An 18253-nucleotide genomic window follows, 5' to 3' on the forward strand; every position below is an offset into this window, starting at 1 on the left:
ATATTAACTGGGGCTAATTATGTCTTATAACCTCTATGATCCTGGAATCTTCAGGATATTAGTAGACAGTGCTATATCTTTGTTGGTTATTTGCTGGCCATTTATGAATTCCTGGTGTGGTGTAGTTTTCTTATATTAGACACTGGAGTAATTTTTGTTTCTGTTTCTTAGTTTCTCTTTTATTCCCCCCCCTTTAGAAAGTTTTTTCCATTCCCTCTGAGAAGTCTCATACTCTTATTTCTAGAAAAAAATAAAAAGAAAGAAAAAGAAAATAAAGAAAAAAGAGCAAGGTTCCGTGGAGATTTCTTCCTGAAAATAATGAATGTACATAAGCCCAGGGATTAAGTATTTAGCAGTTAAGGAACTTATTAAAACTTTGATACAGGAGTTTAAGGAACTATCATTTCAATATATTATTTGGGACCTTGAGATAATTAACTGTCACTCACTCTGTAAATTCTTTTTTAAATTTGTCTATTTTTAATTGACTTCCCTGGTGGCTCAGATGGTAAAGAATCTGCCTGCAATGCAGGAGTCCTGTGTTTATTCCCTGGGTCAGCAAGATACTTGGAGAAGGAAATGGCAGCCCACTCCAGTATTCTTGCCTGGAGAATTCCATGGACAGAAGAGCCTGATGGACTGTAGTCCATGGGGTTACCAAGAGTTGAGAATGACTGAGCAACTAACACACAACACACAATGGAGGATAATTGCTTTACAATGTTGTGTTAGTTTCTGCTATACATCAAAATGAAACAGCCTCAGGTATACCTATATCGTGAAACTCCTTCCCACATCCCACCACATCCCACCCATGTAGGTTGTCACAGAGGACCGGGTTGAGCTCTCTGTGTCATAAGCAAAGTCCCACTGGCTATCTATTTTTCATATGGTAATGTGTGATGACATGCTACCCTCTCTTTTGCCCTGTATGTCCACAAGTCTGTTCTCTATGTTTGCATCTCCATTTCTGCCTTGCAAGTAGATTCATCAGTACCGTCTTTCTAGATTCCATGCTGCTGCTGCTGCTGCTAAGTTGCTTCAGTCATGTCCGACTCTATGCAATGCCATAGATGGCAGCCCACTAGGCTCCTCCGTCCCTGGGATTCTTCAGGCAAGAACACTGGAGTGGGTTGCCATTCCTTTCTCCAATGCATACAATGTTTGCTAAGTTGCTTCAGTTGTGTCCGACTCTATGCGACCCTATGGACAGTAGCCCACCAGACTCCTCTGTCCACAGGATTCTCTAGGTAAGAATACTGGAGTGGGTTGCCATTTCTGTCTCCAATCTAGATTCCTTATATATGCATTAATATATATGATATTTGTTTTTTGACTTACTTCACTCTGTATAATAGGCATTATATTCATCCACCTTATTAGAATTGACTCAAATGAGTTTCTTTTTATGGCTGAGTAATATTGTATATGTGTACGATGGATTCTGTATCCATTCATCTGTTAATGGACATCTAGGTTGTTTCCATGTCCTAGCTATTGTAAGTAGGGGTGTAATGAACATTAGAGTATGTATGTCCTTTTCAATTATGCTTTTCTCAGAGTATATGCCCAGTAGTGGGATTACTGGCATATGGTACTTTTATTCCTAGTTTTTTAAGGAATCTTCATGCTGTCTTTCATAGTGGTTGTATCAATTTACATACACACCAACAGAGCAAGAGCGTTCCTTTTTAGACACACTGTTTCCAGCATTTACTTTTTATATATTGATGATGACAATTCTGACCAGCATGAGTTGATCAGTTCAGTTCGGTCGCTCAGTCATGTCCAACTCTTTGTGACCCCATGAATCGCAGCATGCCAGGCCTCCCTGTCCATCACTAACTCCCGGAGTTCACCCAAACTCATGTGCAGTTCTAAGTGTTGCTTCCTGACCTGCATATAGGTTTCTCAAGAGGCAGGTCAGGTGGTCTGGTATTCCCATCTCCCATCTCAATAGTTGATACCTCATTGTAATTTTGATTTGCATTTCTGTAATAATGAGTGATGTTGAGCATCTTTTCATGTGTTTTTTAACTATCTGCATATCTGCTTTGGAGAAATGTCTGTTTAGATCTTCCACCCACTTTTGATTGGATTTTTGTTTTTCTGGTATTGAGTTGCATGAGCTGCTTGTATATTATTGAAGTTAGTCTGTTGTATTTTTATTATTTGCTATTATTTTCTCCCATTCTAAGGGTTGTCTTTTCACTTTGTTTATAGTTTCCTTTGCTATGCAAAATGTTTTAAATTTAATTAGATACTACTAGTTTATTTTTGTTTTTATTCATTTTAAAATATATTTTTAATTGAAAGATAGTTGCTTTACAGAACTTCGTTGTTTACTGTCAAACCTCATCATGAATCAGCCATCAGTTCAGTTCAGTTCAGTTGCCCAGTCGTGTCTGACTCTTTGCGACCCCATGAATCGCAGCACGCCAGGCCTCCCTGTCCATCACCAACTCCCGGAGTTCACTCAGACTCATGTCCATCGAGTCAGTGATGCCATTCAGCCATTTCATCCTCTGTCATCCCCTTCTCCTCCTGCCCCCAATCCCTCCCAGCATCAGAGTCTTTTCCAATGAGTCACCTCTTCGCATGAGGTGGCCAGAGTACTGGAGTTTCAGCTTTAGCATCATTCCTTCCAAAGAAATCCCAGGGCTGATCTCCTTCAGAATGGATCTCCTTGCAGTTCATAGGTATACATATATCCCCTCCCTTTTGACCCTCCCTCTCATTTCCCTCCACATCCCACCCCTCTAGGTTTATACAGAGCCCTGTTTGAGTTTCCTGAGCCATGCAGCAAATTCCTGTTGGCTATCTGTTTTACATATGGTAATGTAAGTTTCCATATTAATCATTATGTTCATCTCACCTGCTTCCCCTCTCCCCATGCCCATAAGTCCATTCTCTATGTGTGTTTCTCCACTGCTGCCCAGAAAATAAATTTTTCACAACCATTTTTTTCTAGATTCTGTATATGTGCATAAGAATATGATATTTATCTTTCTCTTTCTGACTGACTTCACTCTGTATAATATGTTCTGGGTTCATCCACCTCATCAGAATTGACTCAAATGCATTTGTTTTTATGGCTGAGTAATATCCCATTGTGTGTATGTACTGCAACTTCTTTATCCATTCATTTGTTGATGGGCATGTGGGTTGCTTCCATGTTCTGGGTATTGTAAATAGTACTGCAATGTACAATGGGATACATGTGTCTTTTTCAACCCTGGTTTCCTCAGGATATATGCCTAGGAGTGGGATTGCTGGGTCATATGTTGGGTTTATGCCTAGTTTTCTAAGGAATCTCCATACCATCTTCCATATTGGCTGTATCAAGTTACATTCCCACCAAAAGCACAAGAGCGTTCCCTTTTCTCCACACCCTCTCCAGCATTTATTGTTTGTTGACTTTTTGATGATGGCCATTCTGACTGGTGTAAGGTGATATCTCATTGTGGTTTTGATTTGCGTATCTCTAATAATGAGTGATGCTGAGCATCTTTTCCTGTGTTTGTTAGCCATCTGTATGTCTTCTTTGGAGAAATGTCTGTTTGTCATTTTCTCACTTTTTGATTCGGTTGTTTGTTTTTCTGGTATTGAGTTGTATGAGCTGCTTGTATATTTTGGAAATGAATCATTTGCCAGTTGTTTCATTTGCCATTATTTTCTCCCATTCCAAGGGTTGTCTTTTCACATTGCTTATAGTTTCCTTTGCTGTGCAAAAGCTTTTAAGTTTGGCCAGGCCCCACTTTACTTTTGTTTTTATTTATGTTACTCTAGGAGGTGGGTCATAGAAGGTTCTTGCTTTGATTTATGTCATCAAGTGTTCTGCCTATGTTTTCCTCTAAGATTTTTATAGTTTCTGGTCTCACAGCTATGTCCTTAATCTATTTGAGTTTATCTTTGTGTATGGTGTTAGGAAGTGTTCTAATTTCATTCTTTTACAGGTTCAGTTCAGTTCAGTTGCTCAGTCATGTCCAACTCTTTGTGACCCCATGAATTGCAGCACGCCAGGCCTCCCTGTTCATCACCAACTCCTGGAGTTCATTCAAATTCACGTCCATTGCGTCGGTGATGCCATCCAGCCATCTCATCCTCTGTCGTCCCCTTCTCCTCCTGCCCCCAATCCCTCCCAGCATCAGAGTCTTTTCCAGTGAGTCAACTCTTCGCATGAGGTGCCCAAAGTAATGGAGTTTCAGCTTTAGCATCATTCTTTCCAAAGAATACCCAGGACTGATCTCCTTCAGAATGGACTGGTTGGATCTCCTTGCAGTCCAAGGGACTCTCAAGAGTCTTCTCCAACACCACAGTTCAAAAGCATCAATTCTTTGGCGCTCAGCTTTCTTCACAGTCCAACTCTCACATCCATACATGACTACTGGAAAAACCATAGCCTTGACTAGACAGACCTTTGTTGGCAAAGCAATGTCTCTGCCTTTGAATATGCTATCTAGGGTGGTCATAACTTTCTTTCCAAGGAGTAAGTGTCTTTTAATTTCATGGCTGCAGTCACCATCTGCAGTGATTTTGGAGCCCCCAAATATAAAGTCTGACAGTGTTTCCACTGTTTCCCCATCTATTTCCCATGAAGTGATGGGACCAGATGTAGTGGTCCACTTTTCCCCGCACCATTTATTGAAGAGGCTTTCTTTGTCTCATTGTATATTCTTGTCTCCTTTGTCAAAAATAAGGTACCCAAAGGTTCATGGGTTTACTTCTGGGCTTTCTGTCTTGTTCCATTGGTCTTTAATTCAGTTTTTGTGCCAGTACCACAGTGTCTTGATGACCATAGCTTTGTAGTATAATCTGAAGTCAGGAAGGTTGATTCCTCCAGCTCCATTCTTCTTTCTCAAGACTGCTTTGGCTATTTGGGGTCTTTTGTGTTTCCATATGGATTGTGAAATATTATTCTAGTTCTATGAAAAATGTCATTGGTGATTTTATAGGGATTACATTGAATTTGTAGATTGCATTTGGTAGTATACTATACTCATTTAACTGTATTGATTCTTCCTACCCAGGTACATGGAATATCTCTCCATCTGTTTATGTCGTCTTTGATTTCTTTCATCAGTGTCTTACGATTTTCTGTGTACAGTTCTTTTGTCTCCTTAGGTAAGTTTATTCCCAGATATTTAATTCTTTTTGTTCCAGTGGTGAATGGGATTGATTCCTTAATTTCTCTTTCTGATTTTTCATTGTTAGTATATAGAAATGCAGATGACTTCTGTGTATTGATTTTGTATCCTGCAACTGTGTTAAATTCACTGATTAGCTCTAGTAATTTTCTGATACTATCTTTAGGGTTTTCTATGTACAGTATCATGTCATCTGCAAACAGTGAGAGCTTTACTTTTTCTTTTCCTATCAGGATTTCTTTTATCTCTTAGTCTTCTCTGATTGCTGTAGCTAGGACTTCCAGAACTATGTTGAATAATAGTGGTGAAAGTGAACACCCTTGTCTTGTTCCTGATCTTAGGGGGAATGCTTTCAGTTTCTCACCATTGGGAATAATGTTTGCTGTAGGCTTATCATATATGGCCTTTACTATGTTGAGGTAGGTTCCTTCTGTGCCCATTTTTGGAAGAGTTTTAATGATAAATGGGTGCTGAATTTTGTCAAAGGTTTTTTCTGCATCTATTGAGATGATTATATGGTTTTTATATTTAAATTTGTTAATATGGTATATCACATTGATTGATTTGCATATATTGAATCCTTATATTCCCAGAATAAACCCAACTTGATCATGGTGTATGAGCTTTTTGATGTGTTGCTCAATTCTTTTTGCTAAAATTTTGTTGAGGATTTTTGCATCTATATTCATCAGTGATATTGGCCTGTAGTTTTCTTTTTTTTTTATTGTCTTTGTCTGGTTTTGGAATCAGGATGATGGTGGTCTCATAGGATGAGTTTGGAAGTGTACCTTCCTCTGTAATTTTTTGAGAGTTTTGGAAGGATAGGCGTTAGCTCTTCTCTAAATGTTTGATAGAATTCTGTGAAGCCATCTGGTACTAGTCTTTTGTTTTTTGGGAGATTTTTAACCACAGCTTCAATTTCAATGCTTGTAATTGGTTTGCTCATAATTTCTATTTCTTTCTGATTCAGTCTTGGAAGATTGAAGTTTTCTAAGAATCCATTTCTTCCAATTTATCCATTTTATTGCCATATAGTTATTCATAATTGTCTCTCATGCTCCCTTGTATTTCTGCTCTGTCTATTGTAATCTCTCCTTTTTCATTTCTAATTTTGTTGATTTGATTCTTCTATTTTTCTTGTTGAGTCTGGCTAAAGGTTTGTCACTTTTGTTTATCTTCATAAAGAAACAGATTTTAGTTTAATTAATTTTTCTTTCATTTTTTTTTTCATTTATTTCTGCTCAGATCCTCATGATTTCTTTCCTTCCACGAATTTTTTGTTGTTGTTGTTGTTCTTTTCCCAGTTGTTTTAGGTGTACAGTTAGGCTGTCTATTCGATGTTTTCCTTGTTTCTTGAGGTAGGATTGTACTGCTATAAACTTCCCTCTTACAACTGCTTTTGCTGCATCCCATAGGGATCGAGTTGTTGTGATTTCATTGTCATTTGTTTCTAGAAATTTTTTGATTTCCGTTTTGATTTCTTCAGTAACCTTCTTGTTATTTGGAAAAATGTTTTTTAATCTCCACGTGTTTGTGTTTCTTACAGTTTGTTTTTTTGTAATTGATATCTAGTCTTATAGCATTGTGGTTGAAGAAGATGCTTGCTATGATTTAAATTTTCTTAAATTTACTGAGGTTTGATTTGTGACCCAAGGTGTGGTCTCTCATGGAGAATCTTCCATGTGCACTTGAGAAGAAGATGTATTCTTCAGCATTTGATTGGAATGATGGTCCTAAAGATACCAGAGAGATCCAGCTCATCTAATGTATCATTTAAGACTTGTGTTTCCTTATTAATTTTCTGTTTTGATGATCTGTCCCTGTGTGGTTGGGGTGTTAAAGTCTCCAACTATTATTGTGTTACTGTCAATTTCTCCTTTTATGTGTGTTAGTGTTTGCCTTAGGTATTGAGGTGCTCCTATGTTGGGTGCATAGATACAGTTGTTATGTCTTCCTCTTGGATTGATCCCTTGATCATTATGTAGTGTCCTTCCTTATCTCTTGTAATCTTCTTTATTTTAAGGTTTCTTTTTTCTTTTTTTATTTATTAAAAAATGGGTATGCGTGTGTTCCCCATACTGAACCCCCCTCGCACCTCCCTCCCCATCCCATCCCTCAGGGTCTGATATGAAGATTGCTACTCCAGCTTTCTTTTGCTTCCCATTTGCATGGAATATATTTTTCCATCCTCTCACTGTCAGTCTATATGTGTCTTGAGGTCTGAAGTGCGTTTCTTGTAGACAACATATATATGGGTCTTGTATTTGTATCCATTCAGCCAGTCTATGTCTTTTGGTTGGAGAATTTAATCCATTTACATTTAAAGTAATTATTGATATATATGTTTCTATGGCCATTTTCTTAATTGTATGGGGTTGATTTTGTAAATCTTTTTCTTCTCTTGTATTTCTTCACTGTATAAGTCCGTTTAACATTTTTTGTAAAGCTGATTTGGTAGTACTAATTCTCTTCACTTTTGCTTTTTATTTCTTCAACAATTTTGAATGAGGTCCTTGCCTGGTACAGTAATCTTGGTTATAGACTTTTCCCTTTCAGTACTTTAAAAATATCCTGCCATTCCCTTTTGGCCTGCAGAGCTTCTGCTGAAAGATCAGCTGTTAAGCATATGGGGTTTCCCTTGTTTGTTACTTGTTGCTTCTCCCTTGTTGCTTTTAATATTCTTTCTTTATGTTTAGTTTAAACTTTCTTTGTTAGCTTGATTATATGTGTCTTGGTGTGTTTCTCCTTAGGTTTACCCTGTATGGGACTCTTTGTTCCTCTTGGCACATTCCAGCTCATTTCTTTCTAAAGATTGCGTTGGATATTTGGGGTCTTTGGGTTTCCATATGAATTGTGAAATATTTTATTCTTGTTCTGTGAAAAATGCCATAGGTCATTTGATAGGAATTGCATTTAATTGGTAGATTGCTTTGGGTAATACAGTCTGTTTTTGCAATACTGAGTCTTCCAGTCCAGGAACATAGTATCTCCCTCCATCTGTTTATGTTTTCTTTAATTTATTTCATTAGTATCTTGCAGTTTTCTATATACAGCTCTTTTGTCTCCTTAGGTGGGTTTATTTTTTATTGTTGCAGTGGAAATGGGGTTGTTTCTTTAATTTCTCTTTTTGATTTTTCATTGTTAGCATATAGGAATGCAAGTGATTTTTGTATATTTATTTTATATCCTGCAACTTTACTAAATTCACTGATTAGCTCTAGTAATTTTTTTGTGTGACATGTTTAGGGTTTTCAATGTATAGTACCATGTTGTCTGCAAATCATGAGAGTTTTACTTCTTTTCCAGAGTGGATTCCTTTTATTTCTTTCTTCTCTGATTGCCATGGCTAGAACTTCCAAAACTATGTTGAATAGTAGTGGTGAGTTTGCACCCTTGTCTTAGTCCTGATCTTAGAAGAAATGTTTTTAAGTTTTTCAAAATTGAGAATAATGTTTGCTTTGGGTTTATTGTTCAGTTCCCCAGTTCAGTCACTCAGTCGTATCTGACACTTTGTCACCCCATTCACTGCAGCATGCCAGGCTTCCCTGCCGTCACCAACTCCCAGACCTTAATCACACTCATGTCCATCGAGTTGATGATGCCTTCCAACCATCTCATCCTCTGTTGTCCCTTCTCCTCCCACCTTCAGTCTTTCCCAGCATCAGGGTCTTTTCAAATGAGTCAGTTCTGGTGTATGATATATGGCCTTTATTATGTTGAGGTAATTTCAATCTATGTCCATTTTGTGAAGAGTTGATCATACATGGGTGCTGAATTTTTCAAAAGCTTTTTCTGCATCTGTTGAGTTTTTTGTCTGTTAGCATTTGTTTTATGTATTGAGGTGCTCCTGTGTTGGGTGCATAAATACTTAAAATTGGTATGTCTTCTTGGATTAATCCATTGATCGTTATATAGTGTCCTTCTTTATCTCTTGTAATAGTCTTTATTTTAAGGTCTATTTTGTCTTATATGAGAATTGCTACTCCAGCTTTCTTTTGATTTCCATTTTCATGGAATATCTTTTTCCATACTCTTACTTTCAGTCTATATGTGTCTCTAGGTCTGAACCTGGTCTCTTGTAGACAGCATGTATATGGGTCTTCTTTTTGTATCCATTCAACCAGTCTATGTCTTTTGCTTGGATCATTTAAGTCATTTACATTTAAAGTAATTATTGATATATATGTTCCTATTGGCATTTTCTTAACTGTTTTGGATTTGTTTTTGTAGGTCTCTTCCTTCTCTTGTATTTCCTCCATATAGAAGTCCCTTTAACATTTGCTATAAAGCTGGTTCGGTAGTGCTCTTTAACTTGTGCTTGTCTGTAAAGCTTTTGTTTTCTCCCTCAATTTTGAATGAGATCCTTGCTGGATAGAGTATTCTTAGATGTAGATTTTTCCCTTGCAGTACTTAAACTGTGTCCTGCCATTCCCTTCTAGCCTGCAGAGTTTCTGCTGAAAAATCAGTGGTTAATTGTGTGGGGTTTCCCTTGTGTGTTACTTGTTACTTTTTTGTTACTGCTTTTAATATTTTTTCTTTCTTTTTAATCTGTTAGTTTGATTTACGTTTCTCAGCATGTTTCTCTTTGGGTTTATCCTGGATTGGTATCTCTGTGCTTGTTGCACTTGATTGGCTATTTCTTTTCCCATATTAGGAAAGTTTTCAACTATAGTCTATTCAAAAAATTTCTTAGACTCTTTCATTTTCTCTTATTTTTCTGGGACCCCTATATTTTGAATGTTGGCGCTTTTAATATTATCCCAAAGGTCTCTGAGACTGTCTTTAGTCCTTTCCATTCTTTTTTCTTTAGTCTGCTCTTTAGCAGTTATTTCCACCATTCTGTCTTCCAGCTCACTTACCTGTTCCGCTTCAGTTAGTTACTCTGCTATTGATTCCTTCTAGAGTACATTTAATTTCAGTAATTATGTTGTTCATTTATGTGTGTTTGTTCTTTATTTCTTCTATGTCCTTGTTAAGTGTGTTAATTGATTTGTATTTTCCCCATTCTATTTTTGAGGTTTTGTGTCATCTTTACTATTGTCACTCTGAATTCTTTTTCAGATAGTTTGCCTATTTCCTCTTTGTTTATTTGGCCTTCTGAGTTTCTACCTTTTTCCTTCATTTGCAGAGTATTTCTCTGTCTTACTTCATTTTTTCTAACTTACTGTATCTGGGGTCTGCTTTCCCCAGGCTATAGGATCGCAGTTCCTCCTTTTGGTCTCTACCCCTAGTGGCTGGATTTGGTTCAGTGCTTTGTGTAGGCTTCATGTTCGGAGGGACTTGTGCCTGTGTTCTGGTGGGAAGAGTTGTGTTTTTTTCCCTCTGGTGGGTAGGGCTGTGTGAGGAAGCATGTTTTGGGGTATCTGTGGGAAGCCTGTCAGCTGTTTTTGTCTTGTTGTTTGGGTGAGGCATCCTGTACTGGGTGCTGCTAGCAGTTAGATGATGTCAGGTCTTGGACACATGTGGAGGCCTTCATGGGAGTTCTCAGTAGTTAACACTCCCTGGTGTCAGGAGTTCTCTGCAGTCTAGTATCCTGGACTCAGTTTCCCCAGCCCAAAGGCTCAAACCCGACCTCTGGCCAGGGGACCAAGATCCTACAAGCCATTTGTTATGGCATTAAAGAAGATTAAAACAAACACACAAAAACAAAAACAAACAAACAAACAAAAAACCCTAAACAAAAGATAAATGGACAATCAGCCAATAATAACAAAACCAAAGGAACACACATACACTCACAAAATGCCAAAATAGTCCAAAGAAAACAAAGCACAAGACAGTGACCTGGCAGGCAAAGAAAGCTAAGAATGATATCAACCAATTAAAAACAAAAGTAACTAAAACACAAACCAGAAAACAAGACCAAAGATTACCAACTAGGGAATAGAGCAAAGAAAACCAAACAAACTAGCTAACATGGTGAAATAGAGAAAAGGAGGAAAACAAAAGAGAAATAGGACTATATAGAAAAATATATATATACACATGTTATTCTTTTCCTGCTGTATTCTTTTACATATATACAAGTAAATAGCATGTATAAATATATATCAGTTCAGTTGCTCAGTTGTGTTTGCAATGCCATGGACTGCAGCATGCCAGGCTTCCCTGCCACCACCAGCTCCCAGAGCTTACTCACACTCATGTCCATCGAGTTGGTGATGCCATCCAACCATCTCATCCTCTGTTGTCCCCTTCTCCTCCTGCCTTCAATCTTTCCCAGCATCAGGGTCTTTTCCAGTGAGTCAGTTCTTTGCATCAGGTGGCCAAAGTAGTGGAGTTTCAGCTTCAGCATCAGTCCTCCCAATGAATATTCAGGACTGATTTCCTTTAGGATGGACTGGTTGGATCTCCTTGCAGTCCAAGGGACTCTCAAGAGTCTTCTCCAACACTACAGTTCAAGAGCACCAATTCTTCGGCGCTCAGCTTTGTTTATGGTCCAACTCTCAAATCCATACATGACTACTGGAAAAACCATAGCTTTGACTAGACGAGTCTTCGTCAGCAAAGTACTGTCTCTGCTTTTTACTATGCTGCTAGGTTGGTCATAGCTTTTCTCCAAGGAGCAAGTGTCTTTTAATTTCATGGCTGCAATCCCCATCTGCAGTGATTTTGGAGCCCAGGAAAATAGTCTTTCACTGTTTCCATCATTTTGCCATCTATTTGCCATGACGTAATGGGACCAGATGACATGATCTTAGTTTTTTTGACTGTAGAGTTTTAAGCCAGCTTTTTCACTCTCCTCTTTCATCTTCATCTAGAGGCTGTTTAGTTTCTCTTTGCTTTCTGCCACATGGTGTCATCTGCATATTTGAGGTTATTGATATTTCTCCTGGCAATCTTGATTCCAGCTTGCACTTCATCCAGCCTGGCATTTTGCATGATGTACTTTGCATGTAAATTAATAAATATATAAACATATATATAACATATATAGAAACAAACATATAAAAATATAACATATATATGGCATATATATAAACATATATAAAAGAATAACTACAGCAGGAAAAGAACAATATGAGAAGCAAGCAAAATTTTAAAAGGAAAAAGAAAATACCCCACAGAAACCCAAAAACCCAACATAGAGGTAAAATTATGTAATGGAAATAAAAAGTGTGATTTAGAAAAAAGTCCTCAGAAGATTAAACAGAGTTAATAATACAGAAAAGAAACAGCAACTATAAGAACACAAAAAATAGAAGAGAAAGCATCCAGAACAAATCCAAATATAAGCATAATAATAATTTTTGTTGGATCTCAGCTGTCAGTATGCTTTTCACCACTGTGAGTCACAGCCCACCTCTGCATCCATAGGAGGCCCTCCAGTACTGGGCTGGTCTCTAGACCTTCCGTGGGGACAGCTCATACTCTAATCTTGCCCTGCTCTTATGCATTTTTGCCTCCACTGTCTACCCCTGCTAGAGCTAGGGCGTTTTCTTTTGTGAGAACACTCATTGTCCTTTTTATATATTCCATAGATACAGAGTCCACGTAGATTGTATGGATTTGATCTATAGCTTGTACAGCTGGTGGGGAGGTTTTCAATCCTCTTCCTTAGCCACACTGCCCCTGGGGTTTAACTGTGGTTTTATCTCAACTCCTGTGTGTCGGTCATCTACAGGAGTTGGAAGACCATGTGGAGAAGTGGCACAGCTGCTTGGATTGTGGGGACCCTGGCAGCACCAGGTACACAGGGGTGCCAGTGGCCACAGGAGCAGGAGATAGCACTATTAGGATTTTTTTGGCTCTGGCAGCTCTGCCCCAGTGAGATCAAGCATTCCCTTTGTAAATTTTTTATCAAACTTCAACAGGGCCTCTCCGTACCCTGTGCCTCTGTCTATGGTGCTAAGCACAAGACCAGCCAGTGTCTCGAAGGCTCCCTCCATGAGACTGTGGATGCCCTAGCTATCTGGGCTGAAGCTAACTGGGTTAAACTGAATGCAGCCTCAAGGCACATTGATGAAAGTAAAAGAAGCACCAGGTTCCAGCACAGATTGGAGAGAGTCATCAGGCTGATTTTCTTGGGGACACCCCGCCACTGTCTCACAGCAGATTGTGTACTTATTGGTTCATAAAAGACCACCTAAAGTTATTACCACAGTAAGTAAAACAAGGGTACTTACTTTCCAGGTGGAATTAGCTCTATTAATGAAGCCCTTATCTGCCAGTTTGCTATTCAGAGATCCCAGTGCAGCCTCCACTGAACAGAAGGAGGAGGGTAGAATTTAGATAAACTCCTCAGTGCTTTGAATCCCTTAGAGCTTGCTCTTGACCACCATGTGTCCAAAGTCACAGGTAGCTTCAGTTCTCTCAAAGTTGATCAGTATTGTTCTACTGATCTTTGAACTTGTGGTACTGATTCTTTGAATTTGGAACAGAGAAAAGATGTTCAATTTTATCAAACAGTGGCATCATGATTCTTCCTATACAGTGGAGATAGATGTAGAATAATTTATGTCAATGTGAGGATTATCATTTGAGATTAGCAAGGATTTGTTCTTTGGGACCTGTTCTTGGCTCATTATGGATAACAATATTTAGGAGGGCTTAACTACATTTATAATATCATAGTCCTTGAATGACAGACAGCTAGGATTCTTTCCTGAGTACAGACAACTTACAAGCCTTTCCAGTTTAAATCTTAAGATTCTCTCACTTGGATTGTGCCTGACAGTAACTGTTTTCTTGCATTCCTGCAGGTTCTACTTTGTCAATAGTTTATAAATTGAATGTTGCTACTCTCCACTCTCTCTTCAGGAAATAGATCGCTCTACTACTAGTGCTTCCATGAGCTCAGTGAAGGCCCACTGTTTACCCACAACATGGTGGAGCATCCTGGCTGTCGAGGACACCGTCAGGGACAGCAAGTAGCTGACTGATCTCTCCTAACAAATGTATTTTCTGTTTCAGTAGATGGTCAGTTTTTAAGAAGTCATGGTAATATCTTTATAGAATGGGTTGAGCTACTTTTGGAGGTAGACATAAAACCGTGAAATGTTTTTTGTTTTTTTTTCCCTTGTTTACTTTTCAAACTCTTTTTGGAAAGGGGCTTATTCTTTTAAGGAGATTTTAGAAAACTGCATACCACAGTTTTCCAAAATGTATTTATGTATTTAGAATCTTTGTTTTCAGGGCATTTTGCTTTTTCTTAAATGATAAATGATCACAGTAAAAATAAGCCTTAGAAGTCATTTGTTCCAGAGAATTAAGAAAGCTGGCTTCAGGATGCATATTTCCAAATCGAGTGCTAACTGGCTTTGGGATTCCTGGAGTCAGTCCCCGGTCTGGCCAGGCATTTTGAGGTATTCAATCTCAATTAGTTCATCAAGCTCTCTCATGCATCCAGCAGGGATGAGAATCCATCCTACTTTAGAAGAAAGGATGCTGAGAGCCAGGCCAACTGACAACGTGGTTGGTGAGTGGCTGTCAGAATTGAAATACATTTCTTTAGGTTTTAATCCATCCTTCCTCTATGGGTGGATTCATCCTGGCCCTGTTGCAGTGCAGCTTGGCACAGTGCCTTCTTCCCGCGTTTCACCATCCTGGCATCTGCCTGTCTATGGGGTTGCCTCTGACAGCCCAGCACTGTTGGGGAGCATTCTGGAAAGCACCCTCGCTTTACAAATGCCCATTTTGACCACATCTGCAACGCTTGAGCTATCTGGCAATACCCTGAATTCTGGTGTTTATGCTGACTTGGAAACTGGAATCAGTAGGCTAACTGTGGCTTTGCTGGTAGACTTTCACTTGGTAGAACCTGGCTTTCCCTCCTGGGTGGATTCCAGCAGAAATCTCCCTCTGCCCTTCCTACCTGGAGAGCCTAATCTCCATTTTTACCGCTAGGTCTCTCAGGTGCTTGTGCAAGGTGACTTTAACACTGGTGTTCAGTTAGCCAGCTTTTACTGGAGGAGAGACTCAACAGTGGAAAGGATCAGGACTCCCCAGTCCTCACTGAGTTTTACAGTGAATGAAACTGTCTTACAATTAATGAAACATGACTTGTGTTCTTCATATTATTCAGCTGTAAAATGATATAATGATGTGTTAACTTTTGTGAGGTACCATATATATGTGTTGTTGCTCTGTTGATAAAAGCTGTGGTAAAAGTCCAGCATCCAAAAGTAGAGAAGTTGCCTGGATATTAGCAAATTTCAAGAATTTAAATGGTAGGTAGCTAGCTCAATTTAACAGAGATTTTTTTCTTCTGTCTCAGGAAATATAACTGCAACATTTTCTTAGAGAATATTTTATAAATGAACAAAGTGGGTTACTATTTAAAAAATAGATCTTATTTGAGTGGATTTAGTGATAAGTGATGAAAGGTCATTGCTAAAATAGTCAACAAGCACCAGTGGATTTACCAGACACCCCAGCAAATGCTGGGAAGAGACTAGGGATGGTCCGAGCAAGAGTGGGCAGAAAAGGGTGACCTTGGCATCTTTGGGCAGCAGGATGGGAGGGCGTCTTTGTAAGTCTCTTGTGTTAATCCCAGCTCCCTCTGTGTGGTTGCTCCCAACAAAGTGGGAGCCTGTGTAAGAGGAGCCCCATGATGGAACTCATGGAATTTCTTCAAGCTTGGGAAAGTGGATTTTTTAAAAATCCTTTTTGATTTTACTTTTTTCTTTTCTTTTTGTTTCAAATATGCTTTATTTTTAAAAGATAGAACCTGGAAACAACTTAGTGTGTTACTCACTGAGCTGTGTCCAACTCTTTGCGACCCCAAGGACTGTCGCCTACCAGGCTCCTCTGTCCATGGAATTCTCCAGGCAAGAATACTGGAGTGAGTTGCCATTTCCTTCTCCAGGGATCTTCCCAACCCAGGGATCGAACCTGGATCTCCCACATTCCAGGCAGATTCTTTACCATCTGAGCCACCAGGGAACCCATGGAAACAACCTAAATGTTCATTAATAATTGATGGATAAGCAACTGTATAACATCCATACACAAGGAAACATTACTCAGTGCAAAAAGGAATAATATATTGATATTCCCAACAACAGTAAATAATCTCAAAACAATTATGCTTACTGATAGAAGGTTAAAAAAAAACACCTCATACTGTATTACATTTATATAAAGTTCTAGAAAATTCAAACTAATGTATTATGAAATGAAAAAATAAATCTAGTTGAATCTGGATAGGGAGGACAAAAAGAGATCATTAAAGGGCATAAGAAAATTTTTGTGGGTAATGATATGTTCATTACCTTAATTTTGTGATATTATAGGTGCACACATATATTAAAATGCATCATATTGTACAATTTAAGTGTTGTGTTGTTCAATCACTAAGTTGTGCCTGCCACTTTGGCGACCCCACTGACTGTAGCTTGCTAGCCTCCTCTGTCCATGAGATTCTCCAGGCAAGAATACTGGAGTGGGTTGCCATTTCCTTCTCCAGACTTTGTTTTTTGAATATGAAAAATGTTTACATGATTCTAAAATCAACCTATATAAAACAGTATACTTGGGGACTTTCTTGATGGTCCAATGGTTAAGACTTTGTACTTCTACTACAGGGGGCACAAGTTTGATCCCTGGTCAGGGAACTAAGATCCTGCGTGCCACGCAGTATGGCCAAAAAATGTATACTCACAGAATCCCCATTCCCGCCTCAGCCTCTGCCACCTCCCCTACAGGACAAGTATTCTCATTACTTTCCACTATACCTTTCCTGTGGTTCTTTTTGTAAAAAAAATTAACCAAATGTACAAGTTTCCTTTTCTGTAAAAATCAGTGTGCTACATGTGCCCTTCTTAATATTGCTTTTTCATAGCACTGCATTGTGGAAATCATTTCATTCAGGTTCTGAGAAACTTATTCTTGTTGGCTGCTTAGTCCTCCACTGTATGGACATACTGTTCTCTCTCTGATCAGCCTGCTGTGAGTATGTATTTACATTGTTTCCAGAATTTTGTTATTAGAAATAATGCCACAGTACGTAACCTTGTGCATGTGGTGTTCCATCTTTGTGGAGAGGGAATCCGTGAAAGAGAAATGCAGCCATAGTTTTGCAGAGATTGCTCTTCCTTCCCGACAGCCATGTGTGGGAGTGTCTGAGAGTTGTGCTGTCTCACAATTCAAGTTGTTGTTTAACCTGCTGTAGCTCTGAAGCTCATGCTCCCATGGGTTCTGCTCGATATGCGTGTGCATCTTCCTATCACCCACACTGCTGCTAAGTTCAGAGGAGGCCCAAACTGGGAATCTGCCTTCCCAAGCGCCTCACCTGCTGATGGTGGAACTGGGAGCAGATCTAATGTCATTCTGACCTCCAGTCATACAACAACTTGGGGACATGGGAGGTGGGCAAAGGAAGTTCTTCAGGGTAATGTTGATTAATCTAGGAGAAACCACACTGTAAAGAAATGTGGTTTTGAGCAAGACACCCATGAGGGGTCCCAGTGTTTGATCTGTAAAATGGCATTCCTCATATTGACACACCAAGAAAAAAATCCTAAAAGGCAACAATGATACTATTTTTGTTGTTACCTTAAGAGTTAGGAGATGTGGTGTTTGGGTCCAAAAATGTGGCTGCTTTCAATAGGAGGTCTTCAGGTAAAGGACTGTCCCACAGCAGACACTGAGGGCAGCATCTCATGCCCTTGACTGCTGAGGCACTGCTGGCCCTTGCTCCTGGGCCCGTGGGTCTGAGTCTCCAGTCAGATGCCCATGTGGGTGACCAGAGCAGCAATAAGTAGGGGCTTGAACTTGGCTCTGGTGTCCCGAGTTTTAGGACTGGCATTAGGGACACCATTTCTTGACTGTGTGTGGAACTTGAGTGTCGAATTCCAAGAAAGTGTGTCTGTCTCTAGTGGTGATGGAGAATGAAGAGACATTGGAAATGCCACCTGGAAATGAGACCTGGTTTCTCAGTTTATCATAGAAGTCTCTAGTGAAATGAATTGTAACTTAGGGTACACACCTGGAATTGTTCTTCCTTGACAAAATAAATTGATTTCTTTAGCTGTTGGAACTTTGTTTCTTGAATTGGACAAGAGCTAACCTAGTGTAAATTAAACTCATTTTCCCTTAATAAAGCTGGGTCATTTCAGGCTGCCTGAATGTGCTTCTGAGTGTCTTAAAGCATATATATTTTTTAA

At 39.1% G+C, this 18253-nt stretch overlaps 1 protein-coding gene across 1 annotated transcript in view; it reads left to right on the forward strand.

The window, feature by feature from the left end:
- The window catches only part of VOPP1 (VOPP1 WW domain binding protein), a 170291-nt gene that overhangs the window by 59848 nt on the left and 92190 nt on the right, over positions 1-18253 (forward strand). The gene's annotated exons all lie outside the window — the stretch shown is intronic.

This window comes from Capricornis sumatraensis, chromosome 10 (genome assembly GCF_032405125.1).
Source record: "Capricornis sumatraensis isolate serow.1 chromosome 10, serow.2, whole genome shotgun sequence".
Classification (NCBI taxonomy): Eukaryota; Metazoa; Chordata; class Mammalia; order Artiodactyla; family Bovidae; genus Capricornis; species Capricornis sumatraensis.